The sequence below is a fragment of the Pleurodeles waltl genome, chromosome 3_1 (assembly GCF_031143425.1).
Source record: "Pleurodeles waltl isolate 20211129_DDA chromosome 3_1, aPleWal1.hap1.20221129, whole genome shotgun sequence".
Classification (NCBI taxonomy): Eukaryota; Metazoa; Chordata; class Amphibia; order Caudata; family Salamandridae; genus Pleurodeles; species Pleurodeles waltl.
In genome coordinates, this window is record NC_090440.1 from 1,903,282,780 (window position 1) to 1,903,302,563 (window position 19,784).

A 19,784-nucleotide genomic window follows, 5' to 3' on the forward strand; every position below is an offset into this window, starting at 1 on the left:
CTGCAGTGACCCACAACCAACAAAACACAGAGACCCAGTCGCTTTGTGCAGTTGTATACACTCAAGAAGGATTTTGCACAGTGGCAGAGCAGGGAACAATTGTCACACTGGAAGAGCACTATATTCTTAAAGTAAAGGAAGGCAATTTAAGCAGTCCAAGAGATGGAGCCATCATGTGAGTACCACCAAAAAAGAAAGGATAGCAGACAGCATTGACCAGGTTTTTTTGTTTTAGTTTATTTATCAAAAATCAAATGGGGTTTCTTGGGACCATTCCCCCAATTTCATTTCCATGGAGAAAAATATATTTAAAAGTACTTGGTTTGTCAAGATATTGATGTGTGAAACATTATAGAGTCAGTAATTGCTCCGCTATTTTACGAAATCTTGATAAACCAGCAAAGGTGTGTGAAGATTGGAAGAAGGACTTTGATGCTTAACTACAGGCTATCTGGGTGATGTTAATATGCAGTTTGAGGGTGGAAGGAAAGAGAGTATTAAAAAACATACCAGTGCTGAGAAGAAATAAAGATGACATGGAAATTAAGGAAGATGATGAATACGAAATGGCATTAAGAGGACTGCAGGAGTATGTAACTAACTGAATGTTTTTGTTAAGAAACACATATTCTTTTCCAGAGCGCAATTTCCAGGAGAGAGTATGGAACAGTATATAACATGCTTATGGCTGTTGACTCTGTAAATTCAAGGGCTTACAAGATGAAATCAGTTCAGAAATCAGAGATCAGTCAATAAACTGAATCAGTAATTTCAAGATCCATGTAAACGTGCTAAGAGGAAAAGATATAACTTCAGAAAAAGCGGTATCTAAAGCCACAATAGTTGAGAGTTCAGTATTAAGGAGTTGAATCCCAAGAACAAATAGCAAAGCAAGAAACCAAAATGTGTTACGAGGAAGTGAATGATATGAATATGGAAAGACCAAAGGAAAAAGTTGATAGCTGAAACAAAATACCATGCTGTAGGGGTGGAAGTAAGAAGCATAAAGCTGGATCCAGCAATTACCCTGCAGCGACAGTAAGTTGTTGTAGTTGTAAAAAATGCAGGACGTTTTTCAAGTGGATTTGTAAACAATGCAGATGTGCGAAAATTTGGACAGACTACTAGCAGTGGAAGAAGAAAGTAGTGGAGCAGAGAATGAATTATTTGTTGAGTGTTGTGGCAGAAGACGTGCACTATAAAGGCAATGTGAATGATAGCAAGTGGTGTACTCAATGTGGTGGAACAGGATCGCACCCCAGGGAGATGGGTGAACATTCTAAGTGCTGAAGGGTACGTGTGTGGACTCACATTTTGCAAATACACTGATATATTGGGATAATTAAAATAGGCTCAAGAATATTCTGTTGAAGAAAACTAACAAGAGTCCAGACTGTTATTTGCAGATATGCTATTTTGCAGCAGGTTCGACTTTTACAACGGTAGAGTAGCTAGAGGAATGATTTTTGTGGTAAAGAAGGGTAGGATTTTGCCCTGACAGGATAAAGATAAGGAAGGAGTTTGTACATTGTCCTAACTCCAAACCACCCAGGTCAGGTGTTGCTGTTGACAATTCTGAATATGGACATGCTAAAATGTGAATTCCTAGAAATGTTTCAGGAAACGTTTGGCAAATGAAAGAAGCGTTCTTACTGCATAAGGTTAAATAAGCATTGGCAAAGCCTACATGCCTTACTTTATAGCACTCCTCAACATAATGTAGAGTGCTGATGGGGGAAATAAATGGCTTACGACTAAAAGTAGTACTAGGAATGGATTAACACAGGGATGTCTTCTGGCCCTTCTTTAATTGTCCATCTACTTAAACGATTTACCATCTCAATTTATGGATGTAAGAAATTTTCCCCCAGAAATGTGACCTTCATATACTGGTGTATGCTAATGATATTGTTTTATTTGATTGAACTCCAATTGGCTTGCAGCAAAACTTGAGTAGCTGTAAAGGTGTGCTGGGCATAATGTTTTAAATAGGAATGTATCTAAAACGAAAGCCAAGTAATTCCAGTTCAGGCGTTGCGTTTAGAACTTGTATTAAATAGTTCTGTCACTTTTGCTATGGTTGGCATTATACACTGGGCCTACAGTTTGTTGCATGTTCTGGAAGGTACACGTAGAAATTTGTTAAACTAGGAGTATTTTATTCATTTTAATCCGAACCGTACTTTTACTTTGAATCTTAGCTTTGTCCTTGAAAAAGTAAGCTGTAAATTATACTATTTACATGTTTGGACTCTGCTGCAACATCAGCACTTTTTAAAAATGTCTATCCAAATAGTCAGTTTTATGGAGGATAGCAACTATTGTAAATCGTTAAAGACATATTCCCCCTTACTAAATAAAATAAATTACATGTTAGCACAAAAGTACCTTTTGTTCGCAGCCTCAGGGAAGTTATTTTAGCACTCTTATGAGGTATTCTACATTTGAATGCTTGTAAAAGGCACTGGTCTTCCTCAAAAGATGCGACCGGTCTCTCTGATCTGGATCCGAGATCTAACTTGTGTTATTTATCTGTCCTTCAATTGCGCAATCTCGTATTGGTTACATTCTTCCTCTGTATTGTAAATGTAATGTAACTAATGGGGATGCTTTGATTAATTTAATTATTTTTCCCACAGCAGAGCTTGTTTACTACAACGTTTTTAAATCTTTTAAATCATTTCGGAAACGTTTCTCATTGCACTGATGTAGTTACGAAGATTGACACATTTTGTACTATTTTTTATATTGTTGATCTCTGTGGAGGTCTTAATGAATTAATAAATACAAATTGATTGGTTGGATTTGCCAATGTTTTTGCCAGTGTTATGAAGCATCGGCAAAAAAAAAAGGGAAAGAAGAAACCGTCTTCGTGGCGCTGCTGCTCATTCCCTAGGCACACGTGCACCTGCATAATGAAATATGCATGCGTCACCACACGTGCATGCCTAGATGTATAAAAATGTAATTGAGCAAAAGCGTTTTTTACACTGTGGCATGGCCCTGCAGCTAATGGTACCCTGGGCATTTATTGCAGGATACATAAATAAAATATTACGGACCGCGAAGGGCATGGGGAACAATAGAGGAGTGGATAGGGAGTATATGATGGGGAGGCAAAAATGAGTTGGTGGGGTGAGGTGCTTTAGCCTGTGGAAAGCCAAAAAAAAAAAAAAAGCTCACTGTGTAGAGGGATGCTTGGAAGGGAAGCAGTAAATCAGGGGAAGAGCTAAGAAACGTGCATTCTCATGTAGCGCTGACAGGAAAATAAAAAAGTGGTTCCCTGAATGTGAGCAATGGAAGAATGCAAGTCATCCAGTCAAAAAGATTGTACAGCGGTTATGCTCCAGGGAGGGATAACCACAAGAAGAGGAACGCACGCCATCATATAAGAAGTAAGAAAGTGAATGTGACAATAAAGCAGTCCACTTTAAGGTTTAATGTATGATGCACAAAAGCCTTTCACCTACAGACAACTAAAAGCTGTTGGGATGGCAAGACCTAAAAGTGGGTCAGCGTCTGAGGTGCACAGGGTATGCTGTCTTCCGTTATCGTTGAGCAGCTCACTAATGGAGAAGCTGAAAAGTGGTGTGAAGAACAAGAAATTGAATATATAGAGTGTTTGACTGACAAAATCCTATAGTGTTGTGCTGCGATTCAAACAGCAAAGAACTGATGTGCATAGATACGAGAGATCGGAATGAATGTACCTTAGTGGACCAACATCCTTTACCAAATACCAATAAGATGTCACTGACATTCGAAGAAGAAACAGTTTTTGTCAGAACTCCCCTGTTAGGTTCAGTCTATATGTCGAACCACTCAGTCTGCTTCTGGAGGGCTCAACAACATACATTTGTACATAAAACTGTCTTCAGCCCAGGACTTACACATCCTTTAAAAGGGCATGTTTAAATTATAGGAGTAGATGATAGCCAACGTCTTGAAATGTAATCTGCTAAACACAGAGTCTCTTTTCTTCTCTCTTAAATCCAAGCATAAAATCAACCCCAACCTGACCATTGAAATGTAAATTGGTATAGAAAAACTGTAACTAAATACATCAGATTTGCATTCACAATTGAGACGCCTTACTTTGTGGTGCCAGAAGGTGCACACAAACACCTAACAATGCCATTTGATTTAGTAGAGGCCAAATCGGTTTTCCTTTTAAATGATGCAGAGATTGTTGGAATGAATTCCGCAATGGCATTCTTTCACAATTTAGTCTGTGGGAGAAACAAAGAACGCGGTAGGATACTGATGGAAGTGCTAGGGAAAGTGAAACAAGCTGGACTCACAGATGACATTTATAACTATAAGGTTGGTGTGGATGAAGTTGAATATGTGGCTCATGTTATGTCTGGAGAAAGGAGCCAACTAGGCCATAATGTTTGTGGAAAAGGTCCCTTCTGCAATAAATAACGAAATTAAATCTTGGTCTGGCAGAATATTGTACCAAGTTCATAGATCACTCCGTAGAAAGAGCACAAGCTTTGCGCATTTATTGAAAAAAAAAGGTTGCGGTGTGAATGGTCAAGGGATTAGGAAGAATTGTTTGAGCATATGGAGAAAGGCTTAATGAATGCTCTTTTCTGAATCCATATGATCTTAGGATATTACAGTAGTCATGACTAATGTCAGTGCATGTAGTTTAGGGACTTTTTCTGCAAATTGATTTAGGCTTTATTTCTTGGACACTCAAGGGTGCTGATAGTAATTCAGTTGCTGAAAAATAATTGCTTGCTTGTTGATGGGGTGAGCAGCACTTCCACACATACTTGTGGAGTTAGATGTTCACACTACAAAAATGTCTTGGAGAGTGACACCATGAAAAGCCAAATGGTTTTATAGAGTCCAAAAATACTGTTTTGTTGCAACGTATGCAGATACGAAATGTGAATGAAGATTGTTAATCTAAGCTACCGGTAGTGTGAGGGGCAGAGAAGGAAGTCGATGACTGGTTAGTGGCCAGTGTGGAACTATTGCGTAGGCAGGAAAGAAGAGTGGAAAAACGGTAGATACAGAGTTGATGGAAGTGAAGATCTTTGCTAATGGATGAAATATGGGCATGGAGCAAAACATGCTTTTAGGAAAATTCTAATTAGTATGGTTGAAGTTATCAGTGGATTGCAGCATTGTTTTAAGAGAGGCCAGTTACTGGCTCCCATATCTCTTCACACCAGGTTGGTGGACTTAGTTTACAAACAGCATGGGAACAGATCAGCTATGAAGAGAAGTGTCCAAATAGATATTTGGTGAACATATATTGTCAGACAAAAAGAAGAATTTGTTACATACTGTGTGGAATGTGCAGTGAGGGGCAAATCACTATTTGTGAGAGAAATGATAGTTACACATGAAGAGTATCCCAAACGGGCCTGGCAAAGATTGGGACTGCATAACAGTGGCCCATATGGTTGTTTTGATGTGGAAGAAAGGTACACATTAGTCATGGTCTACTGTTTTACTAAATGGCAGGAAAATAAAATTGGGAATGATTTGAAAGCAGAAAGGATCATAGGTTTTTTAAGAAGTGTCATGAGGCATGAATTATATCAGGAGATAGTAACAGATAGTAGTCTACAGTTTGTTTCAGATGAAATGGCAGAATATCTGAAGATGCATGTTATATCTCACCACCAGAAAGCCCTCTATTATATTGTATTGTAACAGCTATCTCTTGTGTAATACCTCTGTGTGGGGCACTAAGGCACTTACCTGCATGGGTAGCACGCTTCATGGTTTGACAGGTATTGTTTTTGTTTTGATCATCTGCGGGATGTGTTTCCATGTTATGGGTGATGACCACGAAGGTACAGTTATTATGTTATGGGATGCAGTGCTTAGCAGTGCAATGAAAGATAGGGTTGCAGTTTGATTTTTGGGAAGCTGGCAGCTTTTGATACTTACTCTAGATTCTTTTAGAGACTCAGAGGTCAGTTTTCTAGACTACATTAGCACTAAGGTCTTGTGTCAACCCACATGAGAAAAACAGTTGGTCTGCAACCATACCACTACCCACAAAACGATATTTGAGCATGATGTGTTCTTTTAAAACAGTCAATCCATGAGATGTTATAGGGACTATTAGTGGAACCCCAAACCCACTTTTATTAAGGAATAATACACTCAAGAACACTAGAACACAAAGAATACATTTTAAATATTTATTTTAAAATCAAAATCCTAGTCTGCTGAAGCGTCATGAATTGTTACCACAAATATGTGATTAGAAAGTTGCAGGTGGTACAGAATGCCTCGGCCCATTTGCTTCTGAATATACTGAGGCATGAATCAGCCAAATCAGCGATTGCCTCAGTCCACTGGCTCCCAGTTGAACGCCACATAGAGTTTAAGACCCTATGCTGTATTCATAGAGCTCTGTATAATAGAGGTCCTTCCCTGCTCAGGACATTAGCATCCTTTCACATACCTCCCAGACAGCTCAGGTCTTCGACAGCTGCCCTGGCTCTCATTCCTAGAGTAAAGAAAGCGAGATGGGGCGGAAGCTCTCTGGCTTATGATGTGGCCATGTTATGGAATTCTCTACCTCTCAGCCTTCGCCTCACCAACCATGACTTTTCCTTTCAGAGAGCATTGAAAACTTGGCTATTCAAAGCTTAATCCTTCTGCTTACGTTTCACAGTTTTGCCCTCAGCGCTGGGAGGCCTACGGGTAGCTATTCGCTATATAAATACAAATAACATAACATAACAATGAAGACAAATAACATGGCACTCTAACCTGATTGCGTTCATTAATATGTAGCAAACCTGCCCTCATTCTGCTACTTCTAAGCAGTTATCTAATTTTAGCAAACCAGCAAATAAAATATATTTTGAGTTTCAAGATGGTATAGATCTGCTTACCTGTTTGAATTAAGAAGTTCTATGTTCAGTAGAATAGCAAGATCTGCTAATGTCTTCTCACTACGTCAGCTGCACTGATACATCAGTGAGCAAAGGCTAAATGCCTTCAAAAGGAACCAGAGATATGATTTTGTTCTTTGATATGGCCTGTGTTGCGTGATGTGACGTCTCCTCTCTGACTTTCAACTTCTGTGCTTCAAATTTTATAACTGAATCTCGTTGTCAAAAACTCTCAGCAGATCTTCCAAGCTTAATGATTTAGCAAAATGCTAGCTAAGCGTAAAATTACAAAATGCCTGTGATGGCCACCATTTTCTTTTAGCAAGCTGCAAAAAACTCAGAAAAACTCTCTTCTTCACATTTATTTCTTTTCCTTTTGAGACTGCAAACTTTTTTTTTCTGTGTGGAATGCGGTCTCATTTTTCTCTGTGATTTGTGCCATCTTTTAGGCTATCTACCTCCCTGTCAGAAGAGTCTGAAGGCAGTCACAAATCAGAGCTTGTATTTCCTTCCTTCCCCCTATTATTGCTGTGGAAATTGCATTGCAGAGTCTGCTGTGAACCTTTTTTTTCATACATGTAGGGAGAATTCCATTTCCTATCTCGATTGCCTTAGTTTCTCTCTGGTGAGTCCTATTCTCATGAGGAATCTATTTTAAGTTTTGTGTTGGTGTCACAATATATATCACAGTTCACAAAATAACTGAATAGCTATCTCCGCTGCTGACGTTGTGGGACAGATTTATCGAGCATTTGCACCAGTGCATCTGATAGAGACTTCTAGCTGCAGATTCCTTACCTTAGAATGTCCCCCCCAGATGTCAGTCTGGATTTGGAGGTTTTTCTCGAGCAGTACCCCTGCCTGCCGTTAGGTGACATCAGTCGGCTTCGCGTCCGTCATCCGCATTGTGTGCGCCACATATGACGTCACAGGACCTATATGGGCGCCACCCCATTGTGCTGACGTCAGTTCTTTTCTTTCCGCGCCAGCCAGGCGCAGATCCAAAGAAGAGCTACCCCACAGTCACTTTCTGACTGCTCTTTTTTGACGTGTGTCAAAGATTTTTTAGTGTTTATACTCCGGGTGTGAGGATGTCGTCACACAAGACCAGGTTGAAGCCCTGCTGGTGATGTCTGTGACAGATCCGCACCTCATTTGCTTGTGGTGTTTGGAGTGCAACCATGACCTGAAGTGGTGTTCGGAATGACAGGCCCTGAATCCAAAAGCTTTGAGAGAGCGGTCCCTAAAGCTACTTGCGGCTTGGAGCTCACCTCTGCGTCACTCCCGATCTCGATCAATAGGAAGGTCCAGAGATTTCCCCAAGTGTTCTTCGACTTCACCTCGTCAGTCGGCCGGCACAACGAGGGAAAAGGAGCACCATCCTCGAAGCCTGCGTCTGGGTCGGCTCTGCACCTCCCCAAGTTTCCGGGAACCGGAGTTACCCCCGCCCAATTCCGTGAGTTCTGTGAGGCCATGCGCCAAACATTTGGCAGTCCACCGAAGCGCCTTCTGGTCCCATGGAGTCAGCAGGGGTCCCCTCTGGTTCTGCTCGTGCGGTTTTGGCTCCAGGGGGCACCCAGGGATCCACGCCTGGACCCAAACCGGCACTGTGAGACCAACTCAACCTTCCCCGACAATAGTTCCAATGTCGATGCTCCTGACGCCACCTGTGCCCGCGGTCGCCCCCACCCTCATTGCTGACTCCAACACAGAGCCAGACCAACGTCACGTGACGCAGATTCAGACTTTGACAGGGTCCTTGCTCCCTAAGTCAGATCCTGACCCTTATTCTCTTGGGTTGGGGTACATTGAGGATTGGGAGGGGTCGCTGGACCCTTTGGAATACCAGCTGGAAGATCCCATGGAGTGGCAGATGGACCTTGGTGAAGCTAGTAGTCTGGATACTTCCCCTGACACTGGCATGCTTTCTCCTCCTACCATGGCTAAGGAGGAGGGGGCATCCTACTCCATGGTGGTACGGAGAGGGGCTGAGGTCCTGGGCCTCAGTGCTTTAGTCACAGTCGGGACTGACCTTCTGACAGAGTTGCTTCAGTCTGGGGCTTCCACTTCTGAACCCTTTTTGCCTTTTAATGAAGCCCTCACTGATGTCCTGCTGGGGACCTGGCACCAACCCAGCACAGGGGCTCTTGTGAACAGGACGATCACCTGCCACCATAAACCAGCTCCAAATGACTCAGTGTTCCTGATGCAACACCCGACCCCTGACAGCTTGGTTATCCAAGTCTCCATGTCCCCAGGCGCATTCCGTTCTGCACCACCATATAGGGAATCCAAGAGGTTGGACCAGCTTGGGAAGAATATGTTTTCTTTCTCCAGATTGGCATTGTGGTCAGTGAGCACTACAGACCTTTTGCGTCATTACTCCCAAACTTTATGGGACACGGTTGTGTAGGCGCTGACACAGGTGCCGGAGGAGGCCTGGGCCATTCTCTCCCAAGCTGTTGCTGAAGGGAGAGACACGGTGCATAATACGATGTGGGCTGGATATGACTAACTCACTAGGCAGTTCTGTTACATCGACGGTGGTCTTAAGGCCCACGCTTGGTTGAGGACGTCTGGCTTTTCATGGGATGTCCAATCCACTCTTATGGACATGCCCTTTGATGGCACCCTTCCCCTTGGATACAAAGCAGATTCCACACTCAAGCGTCCAGAAGACTGGATCCAGGGTAGAAAGCATTGTACTTGCAGGACGCCTATTTCCATATTTCCATCCTGCCTGCCCACAGACATTACTTGTGGGTCACAGTAGGCCACGAGCATTTTCAGTTTACAGTGCTCCCTTTTGACCTTACCAGCGCCCCTGAGGTGTTCACCAAGGTGAGGCCGGTGGTCGAAGCTCACCTGCGCAGGTCAGGAGTTTGTCTTCCCCTACCTCGAAGACTGGCTGTTGAAGGTGGTCTTGCCGCAGGCTGTTGCCTCCCACCTCTAGACTACGGTGGACCACCTGCATTCGCTGGGGTTCACTATAAATGTGCCGAAGCCACACCTGGCTGACTTTCAGACTCTTCCCTTCATCTGAGCTGTTCTGGACACGGTGCAGTTTTGGGCTTATCCTCCCAAGCAGCGAGTCCAGGATATTCAGGCTATGATACCGTTGTTTCAGCCTCTATCCTGGATTTCGGTGAGAATGGCTCTGAGGCTGCTGGGGCTCATGCCTCGTGAATCCTGTTGGTGAGTCATGCCAGATGGCATATGTGGGCTCTGCAGTGGGATCTGAAGTTCCAGTGGTTGCAGCATCAGGGAAACTTCTCTGACATGGTCCAGATCTCAGAAGGAACTACGCAAGATCTGCAGTGGTGGCTTTTGAACCGCAATTGAGTCAGAGGTAGATCCATCTCCTTTCCCCAACCAGATCTGACAGTAGCAACAAATGCGTCTTTTCTGGGATGGGGGAGCCACATGGGAGAGGCAGAGATCAGAGGCGTCTGGTCTCCGACAGGGTCCAGACTCCACATCAGTCTTTTAGAGCTCAGGGCGATCAGACTGGCATTGAGAGCATTTCTTCCCTCTCTCAAAGGGAACGTAGTACGGGTGTTTATGGACAACACCTCCACCATGTGGTATTGCAAAAAAACAGGGCAGAGTGGTGTTGTGGACTCTTTATCAGGAGGCTCTGCTCCTCTGGACACGGCTGGAACAGCAGGGCATTTCGCTGGTGGTTAAACACCTGGCGGGCTCTCTGAACGCCAGAGCAGACAAACTCAGCTGACAATGCCTGGTTCATCATGAATGGCATCTCCATCCAGAGGTTGTGCAAGGTCTCTTTCAACTGTGGGGAGAGCCTTGGTGAGATCTGCTTGCCTCCGCAGAGAACGCGCAATGTCAGCAGTTTTGCGCTTTGGAGTTTCCAAGGTGGCACTCACTCGGTGACGTTGTTCGTCTTGAGTGGAGCTCAGGCCTCCTGTACACCTTTCCGCCCATACCACTTCTGCCCAGAGTTCTCAAGAAGATCAAGAACAACCGGGCCCAAGTGATCTTGTGGCACCGGACTGGGCACGAAGAGTCTGGTATCCTGACCTTTTGAGCATGGCCACCGATCCTCTGATCAGACTGCCCCTTTGGGAGGATATTCTGTTGCAGCAGCAGGAGAGGATTGTCCACCCAAACCTGAAACAGCATCCACCTTCTTGTGTGGAGATTGAGCGGTGGCAGTTGACAGCTTTTGACATTCCACCCGAAGTCTGTAACATTATCTTGGTAGCCAGGAGTCCATGCACAAAATGATATATGCCTGTCGATGGAACAAATTTGTGGCATGGTGCACAGACAAGTCTCTTGACCCCCTTTCTGCCTCTCTTTCCGAGGTCCTTTTGCTTATACTTTCTTTGGCCCCGGAGGTTTCTGCTTTGAACACCCTCATAGGTTATTTGTCTGCTATCTGCTTTTCTGAGACTACCTGACCAACCCTCTTTGTTTATATCTCCTATTGTCAGTAGATTCCTTAAGGGTCTTACCCATATGTTTCCTTCATTACCATTCATAATGCCCCAATGGGATTTGAATCTGGTTCTTACTTTCTTAATGTGCGCTCCTTTTGAGCTGCTCTATAATTGTCCTCTCTGGCTTCTGACGTTAAAATCAGCCTTCCTTGTGGCCATTACATCTGCCTGCATTGTCAGAGAGCTGCAGGCATTGTCATCTAAGCCGCCCTACCTTTCCAACTATCCTGACTAAGTGGTGCTTCGCAGCAGGGCTTCCTTTTTGCCAAAAGTGGTCAAGCCTTTTCATGTAGGCCAGTCCATCACCATGCCTACCCTCTCATCTTTCTAAGGAAGAGGAGAGACTACACCACCTGGACCCAGAAAGAGTATTGTCTTTCTACCTTCATCCTACTAAAGAGTTTCAGGTGGATGATCAACTCTTTGTTGGATATGTGGGTGCCAAGAAAGGTCAGGCAGTGCACAAGAGAACCATCTCTAGATGGGTTGTACTCTGCATTAAAATGTGCTACGCATTAGCTAAAAAGCACCCCCCACAGGGTTTGCATGCTCATTCTACCAGAGCGACAGCTGCAACCACTGCATTAGCACGCGGAGTTCCAATCCTGGACATCTGTCAGGAAGCAACAAGGGTGCATTCACCAAACACTACTGCCTGGACAGTCAGGTCCGGAGGGACAGTTACTTTGCCCATTCGGTCTTGCAGGACTTCCTAGTATAATCTTGGTTCGCAGGCCCTCCTCTGGGGACGGTAATCCTTGGGTACCTATACTAAGGTAAGGAAGCCGCAACTAGAAGTCTATGTCAGATTTACAAGTTACTTACCTTCAGTAATGCCTTATCTGATAGAGACATATTCTAGTTGCAGATTCCTTACCGACCCACCCATCTTCCCTGCTCTGCGAACTGATTTCTAGGGACAGGAACTTCCCTTTTAGGGCCCTAGTTCTGATACACCAGTGGTCAGCGTTCCTCATGGCTCCGAGCTTCTGGCGTGGAAAGTTGTGAAAAGAAAGTGACATCAGCACACCCGGGTGGCACTTATATAGATTCTACAACATCATACCTGGTGCGCACGAGGCCAATGACTGATGTGTAATCAACCTACTCCACCTGATAGCACGCAGGGGTACTACTCGAGAAAAATATCCAGATCGAGACTGACACCTGGGGGAAATTCTATAGTAAGGAATCTGTCACTAGAATATGTCTCTAGCAGATAAGGCATTACTGAAGGTAAGTAATTGGTTCAATGTCACAAAAAATGACGCAAAATCAGCACAAAATCTTGATAATCTATTACTTAACAGCACAGAAATTGTTTTATGCAGGAAAGTTGTCAAAAAGTAATGCAAAAAATATACTTACCTGGCAGGGGAGACACCATGATCAGAAAGGTGGTTCTCCCAGGCTAAGGCTCATCCATTGCACTTCGGATGTGCTCACCCCTGCGATTTCCCTAAATGCAGGATAATCAACTGCATAATTTCTGCTAGTGGGGGACTGCGTTTGCGCTTTCCCCTGTGGAAAAAAAGTAATGCAAATTGTGCTTTTTGCTACTTTAAATAAAGAGGACATTCTATGGGTGGTACATGGGTGTGCCCATGCAACCACCCATGGGTTTTAATGCAAAGCCCTATCTAATAATAATGGTAGATAAAACTTTTCTCCACAAATTAATGTCTCCTCATGGAAGATGTAAATTTTGAGAGATGTTTTCATTCCTCAAAACTTTTCCAACTTTGCATCTGTGCTGCAATGTATAGTGCACAAATCCAAAGTGGATAAAGTCTTAAATGATATCTAAGCATAGTATTTTGCACTGGAAGGGTAACCTTCCAGTACAAAACCTATGCTTAACATCAGGCACACACACATGCACTGCAGTGCAAGGGATTGTGCGTTGACATATGGCAGCCTAAATTGTTTCAGCGCAGGGAGAGAGGAAAACAAGGAGAGCAGACAATACTCCCCCAGGAAGACTAACCTACCTCCACTTATGTTTTCTACACTCTCACCAATTATTGGCCCTTTCCAGATGACTAAAGCCCATCCTTACCCATGTTTGCCATACCCCAACCACCATTGGCTCTTTCCAGGCACTTTCCGCCTGCTTTCTCTGAGTCACTGTGGTTATTTCTCATTCCAGGAAGAAAGCTGATAATCAGCAAATTTTGGTATGGGAAATTAGTGTACTCTGGTCACCAAGGGCCAGATGTACAAAGCTTTTTGAGCATCGCAAACAGCAAATTTGGCTGTTTGCGACGTGCAAAAAGCACATCGCAATGCACAAACCCCGTTTTGTGATTCGGTAACCTGGTTACCGAATCGCAAAACGGGTTTGCGTCTCGCAATTAGGAGGTTGTGTTCCCTTCCTAATTGCGACTCGAAGTACAATGTAGCATTGTTTTGTGACCGCGAACGCGGTTGCAAAACAATTGCGGTTAGCACCCATTTGAAATGGGTGCTAACCCATTTGCAAAAGGGCACTGAAAACATTTTTTCAGATCAGGCAGTGGTCCTATGGACCACTGCCTGATCTGAAAAAATGAAACGAAAACGTTTCATTTTTTTGTTTTGGTAATGCATCTTGTTTTCCTTTAAGGAATACGGGCTGCATTACAAAAAAAAACAAAAATGCTTTATTAAAAAAGCAGTCACAGACATGGTGGTCTGCTGTCCTTAGCAGGCCACCATCCCTGTGAAGGCCGCCATTCGCAATGGGGTCGCAAATTGCGACCCACCTCATGATTATTCATGAGGTGGGCATTTGCGACCCCCTTGAGAATTGCAGATGTGTCAGGGACACCATCCAACATTCAGAATCGCGACTTGCAAATTGCGAGTCGCTCTGACTTGCAATTTGCGGGTCGCAATTCTAAATGTTGCTACATCTGGCCCCAAATCCCTCCAAACTCCTAATGAGTGCCTCACACTAAAAACACCACTCATCACTTACAGGACTGGTTCTTAATACTTGTAAAAACATGCACTTTAAAACTTCAAAATAATTGCCCCCATCTTAAAAACCAGCGAACACTTTACGTAATGACTTCAAGAGTGGAAAATAAACAATCACAAACAAAACCAATTGGTTGCACTTTTTATTGGCTTTACTCAACCTTTTGGCTTTGCCAATCCTTTTTCATTATGCTGTGCTGCACTGCAAAAATAATATGTGCTTGTTTGCCTGTGCAGAACAGCATTGAGAGGAAAAAATTCCATCTGCACAAATGCATCATGACAGCTTAGCTATGTGAAGAGTAATGAATGGAAATAAAACAACATGCCACACAAATAAAAAAAGGCAAATATATGATGCAAAATTTCTACTTTGGTACTGCAAAATTTCCACTTTAGTGCTGCAATATTGTGGGAGTTCTGTCTTAGCAGAAACAACTAACAGAAAGTAGTCTGAAATCAACAACAAATTAATGTAAAAATGAAACGGTAAGCATTTGGAAAAACATTGCAGATATATTCTTGTAGACTTGATCACACTGCAGAACATAACAGTATAACCCAAATGTGCGTCACATGAATCATGGTGTTTAGCATTTAAATGATTTTCATAGCACACGTAATCCAAACAGGGTAATACCAAAGATGGAATAAAATTAAACATTAATGACACTTTGATCAGCTCTGTAGGTCCCTTCGTGGTATTTCTCATGATACCAGTCTCCTAAGCTGGTTACAATAGAATTGCTCATTCTGATACTTTTGTTTGTTTATGGTTTTGAACGGGCATATGTTGGTGGGAAAGATGCTCAGGAGATCTACTGGGGTGGACATCTCAACACTTACATGATCGCCTATGTGGGACGCCAAGAAGTGATCACAGTAAGGCTAGTATAATTAATTGTCAATGCAGTGGTGGAATAAATCAGAATCCTCTGTGGCCAGTGACATGTGACAATACTTTTCTGTTAATCCATGTCTCTTCAGATGATGATGGGTGGTTTGTTGTTATCATCTGGTGGCGTACTGGGTGATAGATATGATCTGTAGCAGTTCTGTTTCATGTGAGTGCAAGAGGGACAAGCATTATAAGGAAGAATTATGCAACCTGTTTGGACTTCCGTCTGTTGCATGACCTCTGAGTGTTATAGTGTTAGTGTTTGTGGGGGCCTGGAGGGTTATGTATGAGGTTACATTACTGTATAGCGCATAGGTTGCTCCTTAATAATTTACTTGAAAGTAGAAAGTTGATAGTGTTGCCAACATGGGGAGAGTGTGCTAGTCTGGCTGTTGCATATCTGTTGACTGCAGATTATATTTGAAGGAGCAGATTATTGTCACATGTTCTATCTCATGGTTATGAGATGGTGAAGTTATCTTGGAAACAGCCATATTTTTGTCTTTCCTTTGAACAGTGAACAATCCTTGATGTTTTGATTCTTGGCTGTTAATGAGTTTCAGAGAGTGGTAGCTGTACTAAGAAAGAGATGCATCTTGTGGATTTCTTAAAGTAAGGTGGTGTGATGATCTGAAATGTAAAACCTTAAGAACAATATCATATTTTGTTTGTATTGTTTCAGTTCAATTTAGGTGAAGTGTCCTTTTCCTTGGGGGACTCTGTGGATGATACTACAAGTCTTGAACATTGCTAGTAGCCATTGGAAGCCAGTGGAGTAATTGAGGATTTATCTCATGTGTTCTTTATAGTGGAATAGAAAAAAGCCTTGCAGTAGCATTTTAGATTAGTATTTTGCATATGATGAAACTTTAAGCACCGATGTAAAGGCTGCCGGCATAACTGAACTTGGAGATTGACTTTGAATGCAGATAATTGGTATTCGAGGTATAGGAAGATGGTTGCAGTTTTTTCATTGTGTAGAAGGTTGCTCTTTGTGAACATGTTGACATGTGGTATCAACGTTAGGTGTAAATGCAGGGTGTATGAGTGTTCTGGGCCTTCCATTTTTGTGTCTTGTACATAGTTGTAACAGATGAGGATGAATCATCTAATTAGGTCTGTTAATTACTGCTAACTGTAAGATAAGATATGGTGAAAAACAGTGTTGGGTTTTAGGGGATGATGTGAATGGTGGTAGGTACACCAAACTTTGTCTGTCTTTGAGATTTGAAGTAATCTGTTTTCACATATTCTGATATGATGGAGTTATTGCAGAACAAGTGTTGTTAGACAGTTTCAGATGTTACTGGATGGTCCAGAGGCTACAGGGCAGTCGCTCTGCTTTTGTCCACTGTAAGTTTTAAGTCATCTCTTATAGGCACAAGGGATGACTGTGTGTCTATCTAATCTGATTCCAAATTGGAGATCTCACATCAAATTATTCTCCTCAGTAAACATGGAAATCAGCGTAAAAATCTGCTCTTTCAATAATTTTATCTAGGAATAGCCTAATAAATATTGGTGTATAGTTTGCTAGGTTGGATGGGTCGAGGTTCTTCTTGACAAGTGGTCTAATGTAGGAGGTTTTCGACTCTGGTGAGAAAGAACCTTGTTCGAGAGACTTATTGCCTAAGCTTATAACTACCTCCCTGATTTAGGTTGTGTGGATATCTTCAGAGATTTTTTAAATTGCTGAATTTATTTGAAGGTGAGCCTCATGGTCCGCCCATGATGATAAAGCATTGTACTTGTTTTTCATAGAGGTATTTGAAAGAATCAAGTGGAGTAAGACTGTTGTTGTCCTCTTTTGTGGTGGTTGAGTCATGTGTAGGGGGAGTGTTACCTGTATTCTCCTTACAGTAATTTTCTTTGTTTTTAATTTTTGAGCTCATTCCCATGGAGATTTTGTCACAGAAAGCATGTAATTTTGATGTCTCTGGGTTTTGACCCTCTTGATTGTATATTGTCCACTTCAGCTTTGCCTGTGGAATAGTATTGTGTTTTTGTTCTTCTGATGGTATTTTTGTAGGCTCTCTTACATAAGCATAGTACATTATTTTCTCTTTTCATCTCTTGATTTCCTCTACTTGCATTGTAATGTACAGAGTTGACTTTTCATTCTTTGGATGCCATTAATCCATGTGATTTTTTTTGGTTCTTTTGAGGAACTGAGGCAGCTTTAAAAAAAATGTTTCCCATTGGCAAATGCAAGCTCGCGTATAGTGGTCTGCTGTCCCTTGCAGACCCCTATCCCTGTGTGTATAGTCAGTCACAAGGATTTGCAAATTGCCATCTGCCTAATTAATAATAATTAGACACATCATTCTTCGAACCCTGTGAAAGGTGATTTTGTGAAGCGACCTAATAGTACATAGTTCAGGTTGCAAAAATTGATTCCATTTGCCAAACGTCAGTGCGCAATTTGAAACAACTTTTTGCAAATGGAATCTTAATATTTCAGGCCCTTAAGTCAGCATCAAAAGGAATATTTGGTTGCTGAAGAGGGCACATCAGCATTGCAATTACATGTGTTGCATTCTTTTTTTCTGCCAAGTCTAACAAATTTGTCCTACGGGGACACCATATAGAGCCATTGGCTCGGCTCATTTTTGTGATATGATAGCTTTACAATATTGCCTTAGGCTTTTCTGACATAGCTACAAAGCTTGGTGGTTAGGAATTCTGGACACAAACATAATAGTTAAAGTTAGCTGGTTTTCCATTGCTTTTGATTTGGCACTTGTATGTATGTGATGTGAGGTGCCCTGGATTAGCTGTTTTACTTTTCTTAAGATTGGTGATTTGATTGCAGTTATCTTAAAATGTCTGCTCCAGTTCCAGCTTAAGGATTCTGTGGGCTCCGGGCAAGAGGTATTTTGGGGCCTCCTCTTCGGGAACCACATTGAATACATTATCCATTTTCTGCTAACTCAAGTCCTCATTGTGGCAAATAATAATGAATTATATGTTAACCATTTAGAAACAGTGCCATGCAAAAAAGCAGTCCAACGCTCAAGTTATATAGTGCCAAAACAAAGCTTGATCATTGAGAAACCCATATATTTTTTACTCATATCTAATCTCTTTGTTTTGCAGCAGCAGTATTTTAAGTAGTATTCAGTTTCTAAGCAGGTTGTTTCTCCTGTTGCAGGATAGACATGATATGGAGACTTGGTGGATATGTCTGTGGATTAGTGCTCAATATAATGGATAAAGTACTCCCTGCCGTACAATATAAAGATATTGAAAGTCACGGAGGCATTCCATAACCATATAGAGGAATGAGGCACAGGGCTGAGTACCTTTTTAGGTTATGGAACTCCAAGATGGCTTGTAATATCCTTATATTGTATGGCAGGGGGTACTTATTCCATATAATACATGGTCACACCATCCCATTTCCCACGAACCACTTAAAACCTTGGTGCATAGCTCTCTCAAATGAAAAAGCTAGCATGTTTGCAAACATAAAGAATAAAAAGAAAACCTGTAGTGTGAAATTAAATACATCAAAAACATGTAGAAACTTATCTCTATCTAAGCAAAAGATAAACATATTCTGTTTGCTTGTCATATTACAATAGAGCAGAAGAAAGAAAAGCAATGCTTCGTTTGTTGCTTTAAACAGCTGTTTTTTAAACAGCTGCGTGGCCGGACCTGCCTTTCACCTCGACTGCTTGCTCTCTCAGCAGGCATTGTGACCGCAAAACGCGACTGTTATAACCTAATAATAGTTCTGATATCTTTTTTGGCAGCTTGGTGTGTCACAAGTCGCTAATTATAAAGAAGTTAATGACTGCGTTTTATACAGGATTACAGAATCCATTGGTGAGGGGCCCCTGTCTTAGTGTCTTATTACACACTTCATATCAAAACGCTACCGTGCATGATTACAAACTGATGACATGGAACATCTGGGGACTAGTCTCAGCGAACAAGCATCTTATGATCTTGACCTCTACCAAGAGATGAGGGGTCCAAATAGCCTTACTCCAGGAAACACACCTTACCACACGACTTAGTGACTACGGCGATGATGGCGGGGACAAATACACTCCACCACGCACTCAGTGTTTGCACAGGGTACCCTTTTGTGGGTGAGGGTGGTGGTCCCTTTTGAAAGCGTCATAATTGACATAGACAAAGAGGGACACTATGTCCTCGTAGAGGGCAGGCTTCATGGCAAGCATAGTCCTTGGTAGTGTCTCTGCCCCGAACCAGGACCAGTACCATTACTACACACTCTGTCAGCCCGCCTGGCTCGACTGGCTCAGGGGCAACACCTGTTAGGCGGGGACTCTAACTCCATGCTGGACACTGCCTTGGACCGCTCAACCCCCCTCTACCTAAAGCAGCGACTGACTTGGCGACTGCTGGGCTGATTGCTTTGGCTGATCATTGCGACATAGAGGATCCCTGACGTGTGCAGCACCCCACAGGCAGAGATTACTATTACTTTTCTGGACCCCACCAATTACATACCAGGATTGACCGTTTTGTATGCATTAAGTCACTCAACTCCTGCATCTTGCACACAGGACATCTGGGGGTCCCTCTATCAGACCACAGTCCCTTAATATTGACTTGGCA

The 19,784-nt window shown here is 42.6% G+C and overlaps 1 protein-coding gene and 1 non-coding gene across 4 annotated transcripts in view; both read left to right on the top strand.

Annotated features, from left to right (window-relative positions):
• The window catches only part of ALS2 (alsin Rho guanine nucleotide exchange factor ALS2), an 895,474-nt gene that overhangs the window by 737,076 nt on the left and 138,614 nt on the right, over positions 1-19,784 (top strand). The window lies entirely within an intron of this gene.
• On the top strand, positions 12,696-12,859 carry LOC138285974 (U1 spliceosomal RNA). The gene has a single exon (XR_011201680.1). It is a non-coding gene; the product is annotated as a U1 spliceosomal RNA (small nuclear RNA).